This window comes from Sturnira hondurensis, unplaced genomic scaffold, assembly GCF_014824575.4.
Source record: "Sturnira hondurensis isolate 20B ecotype Veracruz unplaced genomic scaffold, ASM1482457v3 Scaffold0015509, whole genome shotgun sequence".
In the NCBI taxonomy this organism is placed as follows: domain Eukaryota; kingdom Metazoa; phylum Chordata; class Mammalia; order Chiroptera; family Phyllostomidae; genus Sturnira; species Sturnira hondurensis.
The window spans coordinates 3,310,771-3,330,631 of NW_028088140.1; the positions used below are offsets into that span (position 1 = coordinate 3,310,771).

At 34.8% G+C, this 19,861-nt stretch overlaps 1 pseudogene; it reads right to left on the reverse strand.

Annotated features, from left to right (window-relative positions):
• Positions 1–4,640: 4,640 nt before the first annotated feature.
• Positions 4,641–19,861, reverse strand: part of LOC118999888 (heterogeneous nuclear ribonucleoprotein Q-like) — a 61,475-nt pseudogene continuing 46,254 nt past the window's right edge.

Consider the following 19,861-nt stretch of genomic DNA (forward strand, 5'->3'; position numbering starts at 1 on the left):
GTGTGTGTTTTCTGAACCCTAAAGTCAGCTTTTCTGGGCTCTGGGCAATCAGTTACTAGTGAGAAAGGAGAATAATTAGATCAGTTGAGAAAATAATTGATAAAGATACTTAAGTTCCATGGCAAAGATTTAAACTTCATTGAAGAACCATTGTTAAGTTTATCAAAGTGAGTGTACAGTTATGAAATACGTCATCTCATGAACTAAACAACTGAGTCAGAAACTTCTTGCTACGCTTCTTTAACAGAGCAATGCTGGTCTTGTTTATTCCATACATCTGAATCTACGTTTGGCTTCAATTGTTGATTTTCGCCTTCTGATAAGAAAAAAGTGAACTTTTGAAAAATGACCTACTGGTCTCATTTTTCCCTCTCCCATTCACTTGGCTAAAAGGAAAATTGAAATTCAGTTGACCCTAAAAAAGCGTGGGGGTTAGGGAAACTGACCCCTATGCAATCGAAAATACACACACATCTTTTGAATCCCTCAGAACTTAGTTACCCTTTGGTATGCCCTGGGGATTGGTTCCAGAAACCCTGAGAATACCAAAATCCACAGTCACTCACGTTCCTCATATAAAGTGACATCAATCATTGTAGTTATCCCTCTTCATTCACAAACTTATGGTGACTGATCCAAAGCAGTACAGGTATTTATTTTTTAAGATACACCTCTGAGTGGACCCATGAGGTGCAAACAGGTGTTGTGTAAGGGTTGCCTGTAGAAAATGAGAGGGTGGTACTGGAATATTCTTTCAACTTAATTTTTAGGGTATTTTTATTGTTATAACAATAATAGCATATCTTAAAGATTATATATATGTATATATGAATTTATTTCACGCTGTTCATTACTCCTTTGATGGGCACTAAAGTCTATAAAAGAGTAGGGGTGAAGGGGAAAAACAGACTTTTTTAAATGAAAAGGTCTCTGCTTATAAAATATGAAGACTTGGTCAAATGCTGTCTAGTTTCTTTTACATGTAAATTTTGATTATTGATTCTAAGTCTGATTAAAAGCAAGAAATAATATTAGCTGTTTCACCTTTGTCACTTTTCTTCTGTGTAGAAAACTTGTCAAGTCAATTTTGAAATTTACATTACTAGGTGATTTATGTTTTACATAAAATATGAATTCATATTTTATGAATATGAATCCAGTTAATTTCAGTACATTAAAACTATCTAAAAAATAGGAGAAATACCTATGTTTAAATTCATAATTTTGTATATGTTTCCAAAATAAATAGGTATAAATAACAAAGTTACATTTGATTAATCATACTTGCAATGATATATAGAAAAGTACATGTTTACCACAAGATTAACCTCTATTGTAATTTAAAATAGAAATACAAAGTGTACTAAGTGAAAATTACTACCTACATTTATAATGTTGTTTTTCTGGTGTGTGTGTGTGTGTTAAACAGGGCATCAAAAGAAGTATGTATAAATTATTTAGTTTATTTATGTTTTACTCTTCTTTTTATTCTTTAGTTAATAAATGATAAATTCAAGTCAACATGATTAAGAGATTTGCAAGGATATACTATTTTCTTTCTACTCCACCCAGGTAAATTCTTATCATATTCAAATTTCTCATTACAAATTTATTCCAAAAGGTTTATTGTTACATGACTATCTTAACGGCTCCCAATGAGATATTTTACAGAACTCTTCACTCCTTTTTCCTTGCATTTACTTCTTTCCTTATTTTATTGTATGAGAAGAACTAGTTTCACCACTAAACTGTCAGTGCCTTTGGAAGGCAACCACTGTCTACTGTGCTTACTATTGAATATGATCTAAGGGCTCCCCAAATTCTGGGGGTAAAGCAATAAGAGTAAAAAAAAGATAAATTTTTCATTTTTTAATTTAATAATGGTTTTGTACTGTTCTTTACAAAAAATGTGAAATAGTAAAGCTGTAATGAACAATTTTCTAACATTTAATATTTTAATGTCCATAAAACAAATTACCAATAAATGCGAGTATAAAGCATATATATCAATTTATTATTTTATAAATTAAAAAAACAACAAGCTATTGATGTCACCCCTTGCTTTCTACCTTTTCTTTATCTCTTTCTTGTACTTACACACTGGAGTGATTTTGCCTTCATTATCTCTTTAATTTGTCCAGCTCCAGCTTCCCCTATTTTGGATAGCTTAATTTATTATTTTTAATATATTTTATTGATTATGATATTACAATTGTCCCAATTTTCCCCCTTTACCCTTCTCTGCCTAGTACCCCCATTCTCTCCAGCAATCCACCCCTTAGTTCATGTCTGTGGATCATGCATGTAATATATTTTGCCCACACTTTTTGCCTAAATTTTTGAGGGAAAAATAAGGATGTGCGTTATATATGGGTAGTACTAATTCCATACATTTCTTGTACCTTGTATCTGTTTTTGTGTTTTGTAATTATTTGTTATGTAAAATTTCTTGTACCATAATATGTTAAAAAACAAATGCTAAAATTACTTTTTGATACAAAAAATGAGTATCTAAATAAAAATAAATAAATACATAACTGAATTTAAAAATTTAAATGAGTAATTTTTTTTCCTGATAGTTTGGGTCAAAAACATGGGTGTGCATTATACATGGAAAAATAAGGGTAAGGTCTTTGACCACTCCTTTTCCTATACTGTTCTTAATATCTCCTAGTCTATTTTGTACCTATGAATTTGTACTTCTTTTTTATAGTTATTGTTTTCTTTTAAAGATTTTATTTATTTACCTTTTTAGAGGGGAAGGGAAGGAGAGAAGGAGAGAAATATCAATGTATGGTTGCCTCTCGTGAGTCCCCTGCTGGGAACTGGCCTGCAACCCAGGCATGTGCCCTGACTGGGAATCGAACCTTGATCGTGTGGTTCACAGGCCTGCACTCAATCCACTGAGCTACACCAGCCAGGGCAGTTATTGTTTTATTTCTAAGTATTTTTATTGATTATGTTGTTACAGCTGTCCCATTTTTTCTCCTCTTTATTCCTCTCTGCCCTGCACCCCACCTCTCACCAGCATTCTCCCCTTTTAGTTCATGTCCATGGGTCACACATATAAGTTCTTTGACTTCTCCATTTCCTATACTATTCTCAACCTTCCCCTGTCTATTTTGTACATACCAATTACTATTCTCATTCCCAATTTGTACTTCTTAATCCCTGTTCCTTTTCCCTTATTCTCTCCTTTCCCCTTCCCAGCTGATAACCCTCTAAATCCGTGGTCCCCAACTTTTTTGGCACCAGGAACTAGTTCATGGGAAACAATTTTTCCATGGACCTGGGTGATGGGGATGGTTTCAACATAATTCAAGTTCATTACATTCAAGCTCATGTCCTGCTGTGAGGTCAGGTTCCTAACAGACCACAGTACTGGTCTGAGGCCCTTGGGATGGAGACCTCTGCTCCAAATGATTGCATGTTCTGCTTGTTTGCTTAGTTTGTTTTTTAGATTCAGTTGTTGATAGTTGTGAATTTATTGCCATTTTAATGCTAATCTTTACTCAAAACAAGAGAAGACTGGTCTCAGAGGTCTCTTGTTTCTTTCCTCATCTACTTATTTCTCATAAATGCTGCTGGAATTATTTTCCTAACACATATTTTCTCTTGTCTTATCCAGAATTAAGCATGAAACTTATACTTGGAATGGTTTTAAGGACCAATCATCGTTTAAACATTTTTTTTCACCCTGTTCATTTTTCTGCAAGTTTCCCTATGTTTTAGCTACTCTCAACCCTTCATTTATTTCCAAATGTTTTTATTCTTTCAGAATTGTTCCTTCTCCCATGACTGTTCAAAATATTAACTCCTTGTTCTTTACTGCTCAGTTTAATAGTTTTCCTTATCAAAGAGTTCTTTCGAGCAGCAAAAGCCAGGAACAAAAAAAGAGAAAATCAGGTGACATGAATTGTAATTTCAGACTCTGTACCTATCAGATTTTTTTAAGATGAAAAGTCTTTTTTTAAAGACATTTTATATTAAGGTACCATGCTACAAGTTATGAAGACTTTCTGTTGGAACACATTTGGAAAACAGAATAGCTTTAGTTCAATGACTTGCACTGCAGAAAAAATTGTTAAAGAAATTCATATCAAGTCCAAGCATTAGTTCAATGTTCTATATTTGAGTCCATGATCTTCACAGGAAGTTCTTCTGCAAATAGAATATGCTTCTATGCAGCCAAAACATTTAAGGTTGCTTGATTTTCTTACCACTACTGCAAGCTTCTGGTGTAACCCCACATAGCAAGTCAGTCTTCATTGTAACTGGTTGGGACTGGCCTTGACACCTTTTGCCTGCTTTCGGCCTCGGGGTTAGAGGGCGCCTCCTCTGCCACCATGAATGCCTCTGTGAATAACCAACTGGCTCTTCCACCAGGAGGAGCAGTCTTATGACCTCTGGATGGGGCAGCACCCCTTACTCTACCACCCTTCCTATATCTCCAACTTGAAAATCTTTGTAGGCATGCTATGGATCTTTACATCCACCACAAGAGTTACAGTAATTACAGTCCTAATGATCATAACAATATTAATATCCATAATAATATGGAGGATATCCATAACCACCTATACCCACATCCTTGACCTATTGTTGGAAGCAGCATATGAGGTGCACCACAATAGTAGTAGTCATCTATTTGATCTAGAATCTATTTGATTCTTTGCTACTTGCCTCTGAGCTTTTCTTTCTTGCCTTTTCTGATCTGGTGGCTTAGCAAAAACAAGTCCCTATTTCCTCCCTCCAAGCCCTTGCCGTTCATTTCTTCCACAGCCTTGACAGCACCATGTCACTCATCAAAATGAATGAAAGCATAATCTTTTGGTGTCTTCACTCATTCTAGTTCCCCAAACTGACTAAATGCCTTTTCTAAAATCTCTTCTGTTAACTATATTGGTAAGATTGCCAATACACAAATAGTACTTTTACCGTTGCCATAACCTCAGGATCAGAATCTTTTATAGGATCAGCCCATTCAAGAGTCCCAGAATTTCCCAAGACCTTAACTTCATCTCTCACTAATCTATGTCTTGCCTGAGGAACCGTATTGATATCTTTGTATTCAAGAAAGCCAAAACCTCTGCTATTTTTTTCTTGTCATCTGGTTGATGGTATGAAATGATGTCTGTAAGACCCTCTGTTGCTTTGTTAAATTCTTCAAGAATATGTTTCTTGGTTTTACTCTTAAAAATAGAGCCACAAAAATTCTGTTGTTGGCAACTGAGAGGCAGACACCAATGTGTTTTCCAGAACAAATTTCATGACTATTATATAGTTTAACAGCCTCCTGAGCAGCTTCTTTTGTACAAAAAGTGACAAACACATAACCTCTATTGAGACCTGTGAGTAGATCCATCATTAGATGATGATTCCATGTAGATCCCACTGTCTCAAATAATGGAACAAGTTTGTCCTCAGACAGGTCTTGGGATCTTCCCCTGGCAACAGAAGCATGCTGACCTGAATAAATGGAATCCAGAGGCGGCCCCCATATTCCTCTGTCTAGTGGTCACACCAAGTGTGTAACCTGTTCTTTCCAAGAGTGCCTTAATTTTCGCGTCATCTGGTGCTTTGCTAGAGTGAATTACTTTGGGCCCTGTTTTCCTCTCTGCCTATTAAGTCTTCATGACTTCACATAAAAAGGCACTTTCTGAACATAAGTGAGATCACTGTTTTAAACTGATGAAAAGCTGCCAATGCACCATCTTCACTGAATTCTTTCAAAGCTTGGATAGCTCTTTTATGTAAATCATTGCATGCAACCAGCTGCGCAGGTGAGCGCCGGACGGTCCCAGCCTCTCCAGGTGGTGTCCTGCACACCTGTACCTATGTGATTGGGTCTTGGAAGATTATTTGTTTAATATAAAACTCAGTTTCCACATATACAAAATGATCATTTAAAATACGAAATAATTAAATAATTACTTTCTTCTGGTCCTTGTTTCTTCTCTTTTTTTTCTGTCCTAACATTTTTCTTAAACATATTTTTTAAAGCCAATTATTTGTTTTGACTTCACTAGATTTAAGAAGAAAATTTATATCACACACTTTTAACATCTATTATGTGGACACATAGCAGATATTTAATGAATTCTTATTCAATTAAAAACAATATAAAATAGTTTGTCCAATCAACATGTCAATACATGTTGATACATGTCAATACATGTTGATACATGTCAAAATGAAAGTACCCAAAATACTTTATTGATAAATCCTAAACCCATTAATTGTAGGGTCACTTTAGAATGTATTTTTTTATTATTTACAAACAGTTTTTGATTTAGTGTTTTTAATCACTAAAGATTTAGTATACCAAACCGAACTTCCAAATTGGTTGTTCTCTGTCAAATCTAAAATCTTCAAAACTTTAAAAAAATACATTCTTAAATTCATCTGTATATTATTTTTCTGAAAAACATACTCTTTCCAGAGTGATGTTCTATCATATTATTTTTTTATTTTTGAAATGGTATATTGCTTAACTTTATAATTAACACAGTTTAAAATAGTCTCCAACATAATGTGATATACCTTTCAAATGACACACAGTGGTGCCAAGGGGGTTCTCTGTGCTCCAACACGAGTGAAATTGTCAAAGTAGCAGAAACTACAATTTTTCAGCAAATAGAAAGAGGAAAAATATCACAAACCTAAAGAAATGGCACAGAAAATGACTATTTCTTTTTCCATTTATGCCTCCAGGAGACAAATCAAATGCAAGCTCTAGACTTATTTTTACAATGGCTATAATCTATTATTTTAACTGTTGGGGAAAATACATGATTAGACTTAGCTAAATATCCATAGCCATACTGGTGTAATTATAACAATAATAAATGTTTCTGTATGGACTGAAGTTGTGCTAATTATTTATTGAAGAGTACTCTAAATTATAGCACTGGTAATCTCCTATATTGATATTTCTATAACATAAATTATTTTCTCTGACATTTGTTTGGATATCAAGGCCCAAAAAATTGAAGATCATTTATAATATGTATTGTTCTAATATATGCTATCACTAGCTTACTATGGGGAATTTTTAACTGGACCCATGCTGGCACCCCTAGTTCCTTTGTATGGTTTAGACTTATGAATACAATCCAGGCAGTATACAGAAAAAAGCAAAACAAAGGTAGAAAGACAGAGCTTCTGACAAGTGTCATTTCTGGTTTCAGTTTTTTTCTCCCAATCCTGATTATTTGCCTGTCCTTGCGCTCAATGAGCCACTGCTATATCCATATACTAAGGCCTCCACTTTACTTAGGTCAAGCTGTTTTCCACTACCTGCAGCCATTCCTAACCAATATACTCTCTGTGGAAGTACTTTAAAGGACTGGAGAAAAATCTATTTTGAATGTTTTGAGCGGTGCTCTTTGCACATAGTCAATATGCTTCCTTAGGATTGTAATTGCCCATATTCTAGAATGTCTTTTGGTGTACTATAAAACTATTTTGTAAACAACAAAAAATAAAGGTAGACTAGAGTCCTGTCTAGATGTCTATCCCAAAATTACCAGCAGTAAAACAGACTGCTGTTACTAGAGATTCCCGAATACTTTAAAATTGGCATTGGAATGCTTATAGGGAAGCAAATGGAAACATCCCTACTTAGTTTTCCTTAATAACACTTCTCCTCTTAGGTGAATCATTTTATAGTTTTATTTTGCTGCAAGGGACTTTAGGAGAAAAGGATGGGCATAATTTTATTCTGTATATTCCCCTTGTAGTGTATGAAGTTGAAGAGGTATTTGGTACTGTTAATGACAGAAATCTGATAACCTGGTTCTTGCTGATGAAGTAAAGAATTACAGATCAGCAAGCCTACTATCCTCCAAGCAAAGTTTATTAGTGCTAAGTTCTAATGGGAGGGCAAAAGCAATAGTGGTGAGAGCAAGGGTAGTAAGAGCAGGGTGACCAGAGAATGGGTGACCGAGAAAGGAGTTGCCAATGGCCCCCTGGCCAGAGGCTGACTGGTCAGGATCCCCCTCCTGTGGCAAAGGACCAAGACAGAGAATCTTTTGTTCTGAGGACTTATATAGAAGGTGGGATGGTGGTGAGGAAGTTACATTATGATTGACAGGTAAAAGTAGTGTCAGCTTCCCTTGGGGAGACTTGACTACTCAAATGTAGGTATGTGTGGGGGTCTCTTAGCCTGAATTCTTATCTTGCGCCAGACTGTATTTGTTCACTTTTCATATGTGATGGGAGGCAGGCAGTTAACCAGAGTTGTTTTATGGGCTTTCTCTTTTGGGCACCATAGATCCCTTCTCTTTCCCTTCTCTGTTTTTTTTTTTTAAGATTTTATTTATTTATTTATATTTAGAAGGGAAGGAGAGAGGGAGAGAAACATCAGTGTATGGTTGCCTTTCGTGCGTCCCCTGCTGGTAGTTGGCCTGCAAGGAACCAGCCTGCAACCCAGGCATGTGTCCTGACTGGGAATCGAACCGCGATCCTCTGGTTCGCAGGCCCGAGCTCAATCCACTGAGCTACACCAGCCAGGGCCCCTTCTCTGTTTTGAGATGCATACATAGTTTCAAGGTTTTCCTTTTCCCAACTAGTGAAGAAAAGGAAATGTGGAGAAAACTATGTGGAGATGATACACAGAGACTTTCAAGTACTCCTCCCTCCTGCATTATCATAGTTTTGCTTGTGTTGTTCAGAGTGCCTGGCAGTCTTATCCAATAGGTTTAGGACTACTGAGTCAACAGGTGAGACATATCTTCCTTTCCTTCTAGCCTCCTGTATTAAGTTCTTTGTTAGATTTTAATGGTGAGGACCCTACCTTTATTTTTCCTCTGGCTACTGATTCCTAGCTGCTACCTGAGTGCTAAGAGGTGTTGCCTGGCAACCAGGAGGTAGGTACTGGCCAGCAACAGCAGTGAAGTCTCAGAGTTTTTCCTATGCTGTCTCCTGCATCAGCACCTTTAGGGTCCCAGGGTTCTAGCAATAAAACCATGAAGGTACGTGAGTGTGGTGACTCTCAGTGCTTCATGTCTCTAAAATCTAAAAGAAATATAGGTCCCCAAAGAATTTAGTGCAATAGCAAATATGCACATGATGTATACCAGCCAGGTGACATCCAAAATTACTACAATTTGATACAGTTAAGTATTTTTTATAAACCTACTATAGGACAGATACTCTTAGAAAGTATAGATTTAAATACGAATATTAAGAATACTTTAAGAGACCTTATGGTCTAAATGGGAAAACAGGTAAAAATGGCTAGACTGTAATTCATAAATTCTACAATAGAGCTCTAGGCAATAGGTAGTGAATGAGAACACATAAAAAGGATTCAAGTTTGGTTGTCAACAGTAAGCTGATTTTTAAGTGGCACAATTACATTTCCCTTACCTACTATACCTTACTTGTATACTTAGTGTCTGCCCTCTAAAATCGCTGCCTGTTGGAATAAAGTAGTGCTTTCTGCATAGGGCTGATATATAAATCAGTTGATATACAAATAAATACCAAAAGTTTAATCTAGAAGTGTTGAAAGAACACAGGGAACAATAATTGGGTTTGAGTATACAGGAGTTACTATTTTATATGTATATAAATATATATAAATATATTTATATATATATATACCTTATAAAATGCTTTACCCTCTTGAACTATATGCATAAATAATTTTAATACAAATTCAATTTTTTAAAAAATAGAGAGCCAATGAAATCAAAATTGGCTTCATATACTTCCCCCTGCCAAAAAAAAAAAAAAAACAAACAACACGCTATTTTAGGTTATTCTCAAAATGTTGACAATGATATTGACTTTCCATATAGAATGAAAAGAAAACAAATTTTATTTGTTTCTCAAAGAAAGGACATCTCAGAAAGATGGACTCAGGTTGGATTTGTTCATAGTGGTATATTTCTCTGATTAACATATACTAAAATTTTAGTAGGTATAAGTTATCCAAGTTAGATAATTAAAAAATAACTAAATTATTTGTGAATAACTCTGTCTTATTACACTCTTCATTATTTATTAAAACATAAAGACATTATATGTGGAAACCAGAAACCTGGTGAACAGCAGTTGATATATGGTAAGACACAAATTGAAGTAAAGCTGTTAGACCATTTGAGCCAGATATTGTGATTAATTGTTTTCTTAAGTGCTTCTTACTTCATTTAAAACTAGAGTGAAAATTGTCTTTTGACATTGGTATCTATTCAGATAAACCCAATTCACCAGACTATCCAAGCCTCTGCTATAGGGAAGAATCCACACAGCTAATGAATTCTGCTGAAAAAAGGAATATAAAATGCTACGGTCATTAGAATAGTTTATGTCCAAAATTTAATGTGATATGAAAAGCATTAATGTGGCATGTTAATGTAAAATAATTATAAAACTAGCATACTGTCACTTAATAAAAATAATTTAGATAACCATCAAAGGTAATTTTTTATTTTATAAATGATATGTAGTTTTTCTCATACATTAATTTTGCTGTCATATCTTGCCACATAAAACATAATGGAAAAATAATAATACAATCACTTTTCTAATAACATGGATGGATTAGAAGTAAAACATGTATTAAAATTAATTTTAAAAACTTTAGCCTATTTGCTAAGTTTTAAAAAATTTCATCTATTTTTAAGAATTATAGCTTATATTTTATTTATTTATACCATAGATAATCCATTGAGAGATGTACTTAATCTAAGAATTAAGACATTATTTCTATGCAACTCATGAAAAATCATTTTTTAATCACTATAAAGATAATTTGTCCAGGAAATGAATGATGACCAATGTGAAACAACTTTAATGTTGCTCTTTTATCTCTCTCTCAGTTGTGGTAAAGAAGATAAGAATGGAGCAATTCTTGTAGCAGATACACTCTAGGGTGTTTTCCATGATTTTCAAAACCTAGTATACACCTTTTGAATGTTGGTGGGAACTGTGATAGCTTCTAATCAATTGAATATAGCAAGGGTGATTGGATGTCATTCCTATAATTGTGTTAAGTTATATTGCAAAGTGACAGGAGTTTTCAGATGTAACCAGTTTGAAGTAGTCAAAATAGAGATTATACTGAGCAGCAGGTTTCACTTAATATACAACAGAGGGCCTAGACTTTCCCTGAAGGCAGACACTCCCAGTGGGAGACTCACTCTGTTTTTGGTTTGAAGACATGAGCTGCCAGGTGTTTTATCATCTCACAGCAGTGTCCAGACTTTGAGCATCTCTGGGCCACATTGGAAGAAGAGTCATCTTGGGCCACACATTAAATACATTGTGACACACAATCACACAAAAAATCTCATTATGTTTTAAGTAAATTTACAATTTTATGTTGGGCCACATTCATAACCATCCTGGGCTGTGTGAGGCCCTCAGGCAATGGGTTGGGACACCCCTGGTAGAAGAAATGAATTCTGGCCAAGTCTGGGAGAGCCTAGAAACTGATCCTGTCCTAGCCCAGTCTCCTGATAAAAACACAGCCCAGCTGACATCTTGCCAGACCACGAACAGAGGTCCAGTTAAGCTGTACCTAGACATTTGACCTGCAGAAAGTCAGATAATAAAATGAGTGTTGTTTTACAGTGCTATTTTTTTGGTAATTTGTTATACAACATACAAAAACCAATACAAAACCTCTCAATAAAAACTCCTAAAAACAGACCAGATGCCCTTACATTTCCAAAGCAACCTTAACTTTTAAAATGAACTATTTTAATGCTTCACCAATCCTCACTGTAATGCCAAAACAGTGTATTTTTGCTGCTAGGCAACCACTTTCCTTAGTAATTTCTGCTTAGAAATGCTTAGGGTTTTTCGGTTCTTTCTCATTGTTTAACCACATGTTGGTCCAAAAAAATTTTTTTAAAGAGCAAAAAAAGAAATTAAAAAGATAAAAGCTATGGGCAGAAACTCCGTAGTTTTCATTCACATTTCTTTTCTCTTGCCTACATAAATGTATTTCTGGCTATTTCTCTTGCTACTCACCTCGGATGTATAGCACATCACCCAGGCCATTTCATTTTGATTTTCATGCTGTTTCTGCCATGTCAGTTAGGCTTTAGTGCAGGACGGCAGTAATATTATTGTGCTGCTTGTCAGTTTGAATGAATTCCTATCCATTAATAAATGCTGGGATACCCACGGCAGGCCTGCACACTGGTTAATGAAACTGACATGGCCCTGGCTTGTGTGGCTGAGTGGATTGAGCACCAGCCTGTGAACTGAAAGCTCACTGGTTCAATTGCAGGTCAGGCTGAATACCTACCTGGCTTGGGGGCCATGTCACTGGTTGGCGACACAGGAGCGGCAACCTGGTCATCAACATTTCTCTCACGCATTGATGTTTCTCTCCTTCTCTTTCTTCCTCTCTTTTCCTCTCCCTAAACATAATGAAAGAAAAATAACAACAACAAAAAGAAATCGATGTGATTTTGAGCACTATATGGATTTCTAACTATGTAACCTTGGAAAATCTTTAAGTTTTATGAACTCTATCTTATTATTTATTAAGTGGGGCTAATAATATCTTTATCATATTGGTAATGTGATTAAAATTCACAAAATACTTAGCAGTGCCTGGCACACATTGAGAGTTCAATATATACTAATCATTTCTAAATACTTACTATGTATAAGTCACTGGGCTTGGCTCCCCTCTCCTGCTCTCTCTTCTGCTCTCCCAGTAGAGAGGCACATTTAATTATCACAGTAATTATCATAGTAAGACTGAAAGATGAACTTTCTTAGTCCTATTATGTAGATGAATAAATTGAATCTAAGGAAATTAACGACTTTTTCAAGGTTACATAAATAGTGAAAGTCAAAACTAAGAAGTGAACCTGTTTTTTTAAATTCAATTTTCATTACAGTTGCTCCATCTGTGTAATCTTAACATCCTAATGCTGTACCACTGAAACTATCTATTTCTAACAATAATCAATTTAAAGAAAGAGTGCATATCCCAGGAAAATTTAAAAAACTCAAGTAATGTTTAAACCTGAAGTAAATATATCTGGAATTATATACATAACCACTTTTATTGACTCCTGTTAATTGAGAAACAGATTCAATTGTTAAAAAGACTAATTCAGATTATTAAATTATCTAATGTTTGTTTGCTATTATACGCGTAGTTTCACACACAGATGTATACATGGGGATGGGCAAAAGTACTTTTATAGTTTTTAGTTTGAAAATACAATAATTAATAAATAATAATACAAGAATAAACTGTTTTGCATTCCCACAACTGTAAACCTAATTTTGCTAACTCCTTTACTTTAAATAACTTTTTTAAAAGATAGTCCTACAGGAAAAGAAACATGTGAGAAAATAAAGAGAAGACTTGAAATTTACTATTTTAATAGAATTTATTTATTTATTTATTTATTTATTTTTGAGCAGTTTAGATTCATAGAAAAATTGAGTGAAAGTACAAATATTTCTTATGTAACCCGTGACCCTCAAACCTCCTTCACTATCAACATCCCCCACCAGATTATAACGTGTTATACTTAATGAGACTATTTCGGTACATGATTACCAACCAAACTCCCTAGTTTACATTGGGGTTTACTTGATGTTGTACATTTTGTCACAAATAGATAAAGAGAAATATACACCTTTGTAGTGCCATACAAAATAGTTTCACTTTGCTAAAAATCCTCTGTACTCTGCCTATGCATCCTTCTCTTTCTTCATTTCCTAGAAACTGCTGATCTTTTCATTGTTTCATCTTTTCTAGATGTCATGTAGTTGAAATCATACAGCATGCACCCTTTCCAGATTCTTTCACTTAGTAGTAAGCATTTAAGTTTCCTCTATGTCTTTTCATGGTTTGATAACTCATTTCTTTTTAAAATTTTTTATTCGATAGCTCATTTCCTTTTAGTGCTGAATAATATTAAGTTATTTAGATGCACCATAGTTTATTCATTCATCTACTGAAGGACATCATGGTTGCTTCCAAGGTTTGGCAATTACGAATAAAGCTGCTGTAAACATCAATGTGCAGTCACTTGTGCTGACATGTTTTTAAATCATTTGGATAATTATTAAAGACCATTATTGCTGGATCATATGGAAAGTTTACTTCGGTAAGAAACTGTTCCACTGTCTTCTAAAGTGACTGTCCCTTTTGTACTCCCACCAGCAGTGAATGACAGTCCTTGGTACACATCTTCAACAGTATTCGATATTATTGTTATTGTTCTAGATTTTGGACATTTTACTAGGTGTATAGTGTTATCTCACTGTTTTAATTTGCAATTCCCTAGTGATGTATAATATTGAACACCTTTTAATCTACATTTCTTCTTTGCCTTCTGCATATTTTCCTAGGTGAGATGTTTATTTAGGCAATTTAACCATTTTTTAATTGAGTTCATTTTCTTATTGTGGACTTTTAAGAGATCCTTGCTTATTTTGGACAACGGTCTTTTATTATATGTGTCTTCTGCAAATATTTTCATCCCTTCTTTGATTTATCTTCTTAGTTCAAAATGTCTTTCACAGAGAAGATGCTTTAAGTTTCAGTGAAGTCCAACTTACCACTTATGACTCCTATGGGCCATGCCTTTGGTGTTATATCTAAAAAGTTATAACCATAGCCAAGGTCACTAGTTTTTCTCCTGTTATCTTCTAGGAGTTTTACAGTTTGGTATTTTACTTTTAAGTTTATGGCCCATTTTGAGTTAATTTTTGTGAAGGGTATAAAGCTTGTGACTAAATTGAATTGTTTTGAATGTGAATATCTAGTTGTTCCAACAGCAGAAAGACTACCACTTCTCCATTGTATTGCCCTTATTCCTGTGTGAGTGATCATTGACTACATGTATCAGAATCTATTTCTGAACTCTCTATTCTCTTCCATTTGTCTATGTCTATTCTTCCACAAATACTACACTGTCTTCATTACTCTAGCATATAGTGTTACTTAGAATAAATCTTGAAGTTGGGTAGTGCTGGTGCTCAACTTTGTTCTCCTTCAATATTGAGTTGGCTATTTTGGGTCTTTTGCCTCTCCATAGAAACGTTAGGACCGGTTCATCAATATACACGAAATCACTACCTGGAGTTTGGGATTGCGTTGAACTATAGATGAAGTTGAGAAGAACTAACTTCTTTACAATATTGTCTCCTCATCCATGAGCGTAGAATATCTATTTAGTTCTTTGCTTTCTTTCATCAGAGTTTTGTAGTTTTTAAATAAATCTGTACATATGTTGTTTTATATCAAAATATTTTATTTGGGGGGATGTTAGTGTGTAAATGGTAATATGTTGTTGGTTTTAAATTCCACCTGTTCTTTGCTGGTATAAAGGAAAGTGACTTAACCTTGTATCCTGCAACCTTATTATAATTACTTATTGGTTCCAGGGTGGTTTTGTTCTCAGTTCTTTCAGACTTCTTACATAGAAGATTATACCATCTGCAAAGACAACTTTATTTCTTCTTTCCAAATCTCAATGCCTTATATTTCTTTTACTTATCTTATTGCATAAGCTAGAACTTTCAGTAAAATGTTGAAAAGCACTGGTGAGAGGAAACATTCTTGTTCTCTTCTTGAACTTAGCAGGGGCACTTGGGACTTCTCACCATTTAGTATAATCTTATCTATAGAGTTCTTGTAGATGTTTCTTATTAAATTGAAAGAGTCCCCCTCTACTTCTTTTGCTCAGTTTTTATCATGAATGGTTGTTGGGTTTTGTCAAATACTTTTTCTGTTTCCTTTGATCTAATCATGTGATTTTTATTTATTTTGTCAATATAATAGATAACATTAACATTAACTGATTTTGAACTGGTTTGTATATCTGGGATAAATATTACTTGGTCGTGGTATATAATACTTTTTATACACTGTTGGACTCAATTTGCTTATACTTTGTTGAGGATTTTTGCATCTATGTTATGAAAGATACTGCCCTATAGCTTTATTTTCCTGTAAGCCTTTTCTCTGTTTTAATGATAAGGTAATGTGGCCTCATAGAATGAGTTAGCAAGTTTTCCTTTGGCTTGTATTTTCTAGAAGAGATTGGAGAGAACTGGTATAATTTTTTCCTTAGGCATTTGGTAGAATTCACCAGGGAACCCATCTGTGCTCAGTGCTTTTTGTTTTGCAAGGCTATTATTTTAATTTCCTTAGGATATATATAGATCTATTCATATTGTTCATGTCATTTTGTTTGAGTTTCATAATATACACTTACCATTACTCTAAAGCCACTTTCTGAAAACACTATGCCAGTTTATAGGTAGTGTGAGTATCTTATAATAACACCATATGCCAAATTTCTTCCTCCAAACACTTTTAACATTGACTTCATTAATTGCAGTTTTTCTTGCCTGGGAAGGTTTTCATCTTCCCTATTCTAAGTGATAGCCTTGCCTGGTAGAGTAATCTTGGTTGTAATCCTTGCTTTTCATCACTTTGAATAGTTTGTGCCAATCCCTTATGACCTGCAAGATTTCTGTTGGGAAATCAGATAATGTCAAAAAATAGCCTAGGAAGGGGCATAAAGAGAAAAGTGTAATATAATTTTATGTAGAGTGAAAAATTCCCTAAATACTTTCACATAATAATTCTTTCACTTTTTTCTCATCATGAGATAGGAAACCAGAAGCAGAATTTAGGTAAATTTCTTTATAACATGATATCAATATCTTTCAGTAACTTGGGTAGCTCTTATTACTTTTTTTATGAAGTAGAATATCATAGTGGTTAGACACTTATACAACTTACAAAATGATCATGCCAATAAATATAGTACCCACCAGGCACTATGCATAGTTAAAATCTTATTGACTATATTCCCTATATTGTACTGTATATATCTAAGATTGTACTGTAGCTGCCAATTTGTACTTCTTAATCCTTTCACTGTTTTCACCCAGATTCCTAACTCCTCTCTCATCTGGCAACCATCATTTGTTCTTTGTATCTATGAGCTTGTTTGTGTTCTATTTGCTCATTTATTCTGTTTTTTTAGATTTCACAGATAACTGAAATCATATGGTATTGGGTTTGCCAAAATGTTTGTTTAGTTTTTTCCATAAAATAAAAGACACATTTTTTTTTCATTTTAACAAATAACTTAATTAATTTGAATATTCTGAGTACGTCAGCTGTCTCCCATGTGGTATAATGTTGTGGCTCTCAATTAATGTCTTAATTTGATCACTACCAACTTCAATTAGTCTACCTGACTGTGGAGCATCATCCAGTGAAAAATTTTGAGCACAAAACTTCACAAACTACTCTTGACTCATTCTTTCAGTCACAGAAACTTCTCCATATGCTGAAAAAAAAATTTGTATTGCATTTCAGCTGCATTTTCACCCTTCTTGAAATAATATAGCATAGTGTGCTGAAAATGTTACTTATTTCCTTCCATCTTCAATATTAAAATGCCTACACAAAAATTCACCAACTTTGACAAAATTTTTTAAATGAACACTGATATGACAGCTGTCACAACACACTCTAACAAACTTGTTTCAAAGGCACTTTCAGTCAACTAAACATTACTAAAACAATCTTGCAGAAAAAAACAAATGAAGTTTTTGGCAAACCCAATATTCATTTTTCTCCATGTGACTTATTTCACTTTGCATAATACCCTCTAGGTACACCCTTGTCACAAATAGTAAGATTTCGTTTTTTAGAATGATGAGTTATAATCCATGTATATATGTACCACTTCTTTATCCAATTGTCTATTGATAGACACTTAGGTTGGTTCCATTTCTTGACTATTGTTTATTTATTTTGTTCTTTTGATTTCACATATAAGTGAAATGATATGGTATTTGTCTTTGTCTGGCTTATTTCACTTTGCATAATAAAAATTGTGGCACATAAATACAATGAAATATTACTCGGTCATAAAAAGAATAAAATCTTACCATTTGCAATAGCATGGATGGACCTAGAGGTTATTATTCTCTACTATAATCATTTTTTTTAAATCTGTATTTTTCTTTTTTCTGGTTTTTGTTTTTTTCCAATTTTTTTATTTAATTATTTTTCAAGTACAGTTTTCTGTCTATTACTCCCATCCCATCCTACCCCCCGTGCTCACCCCCTCTGTTCCATATCCACCCTTCTCAGTTGTTGTCCATGTATCCTTTATATATGTTCCTCTAAATCCCTCCCCTATTTCCCCTGAAATTCCCTCCTTTCTCCCCTCTGGTCACTGTCAGCCTGTTCTCTATTTCAGTGTCTTTGGTTATATTTTGCTTGCTTGTTTGTTTTGTTGTTTAGCTTCCTGTTAAAGGTGAGATCATATGGTATTTGTCCTTCAACACCTGGCTTATTTCGCTCAGCATAATGCTTTCCAGTTCCATCCATGATGTTGCAAAAGGTAGGAGATCCTTCTTTCTTTCTGCAGCATAACATTCCATTGTGTATATGTACCATAGTTTTTTGATCCATTCATTTACTGACGGGCACTTAGGTTGCTGCCAACTCTTGGCTATTGTAAATTATGCTACTATGAACATTGGCGTGCATATGTTCTTTGGGATTGGTGTTTTAGAGTTCTTAGGATACAATCCTAACAGTGGAATTGCTGGGTCAAAAGGCAAGTCCAATTTCAGTTTTCTGATAAAATTCCATACTGTTTTCCATAATGGTTGTACCAGCCTGCAATCCCACCAACAGTGGACCAGAGTCCCCTTTTCCCCACACCCTCTCCAACATTTGTTGTTTATTGCTTTGTTTATGATAGCCATTCTCACTGGTGTAAAGTGGTATCTCATTGTGGTTTTAATTTGCATCTCTCTGATAGCAAGCGATATTGAGCATCTCTTCATGTGTCTCTGGATCCTCTGTATGTCCTCCTTAGAGAAATGCTTGTTCAAGTCCTTTCCCCATTTTTTAATTGGGTTAGTTGTCTTCTTAGAGTGAAGTCATGTGAGTTCTTTGTATATTTTGGAGATTAAACCTTTGTCTGAGTTATCATTGGCAAATATGTTTTACCACGCAGTTGGTTGTCTTTTTATTTTAATGCTATCTTCTTTTTTAAAAATAATTTTTTATTTAATTCTTGTTCAAGTACAGCTTTCTGTCTTATATTCCCAACCCTGCCCACCCCCCTCCCCATGATCCCCGCCTCCCTCCCATTTCTGCTCCCCACCCTTAGTTATTGTCCATGCGTCCTTTATACTTGTTCATGTGAGTCCATCCCCTTTTCCCCTATGATTCTCTCCCCTCTCCCCTCTGGACCCTGTCAGCCTGTTCCGTATTTGAGTGTCATTGGTCATATTTTGCTTGCTTGTTTGTTTTGTTTAGATTCCTGTTAATGGTGAGCTCATATGGTATTTGTCTTTTACCGCCTGGCTTATTTCGCTCAGCATAATGCTCTCCAGTTCCATCCAAGATGTTGCAAAGGGTAGTAGTTCCTTCTTCCTTTCTGCAGCATAGAATTCCATTGTGTAAATGTACCATAGTTTTTTGATCCAGTCATTTACCAATAGGCATATAGGTTGCTTCCAACTCTTGGCTATCATGAATTGTGCTGCTATGAACATCGGGGTGCAAAAGTTCTTTTGGATTGGTGTTTCAGGGTTCTTAGGATATACTCCTAGCAGTGAAATTGCTGGGTCAAAAGGCACGTCCATTTTTAGCTTTCTTAGAAAATTCCATACTGCTTTCCATAGTGGCTGTACCAGTCTGCAATCCCACCAACAGTGAACTAGGGTCCCCTTTTCCCCACAACCTCTCCAGCACTTGTTGTTTGTTTCTTTGTTTATGATAGCCATTCTGACTAGTGTTAAATGGTATCTCATTGTGGTTTTGATTTGCATCTCTCTGATAGCTAGCGATATCGAGCATCTTTTCATGTGTCTCTGGATCCTC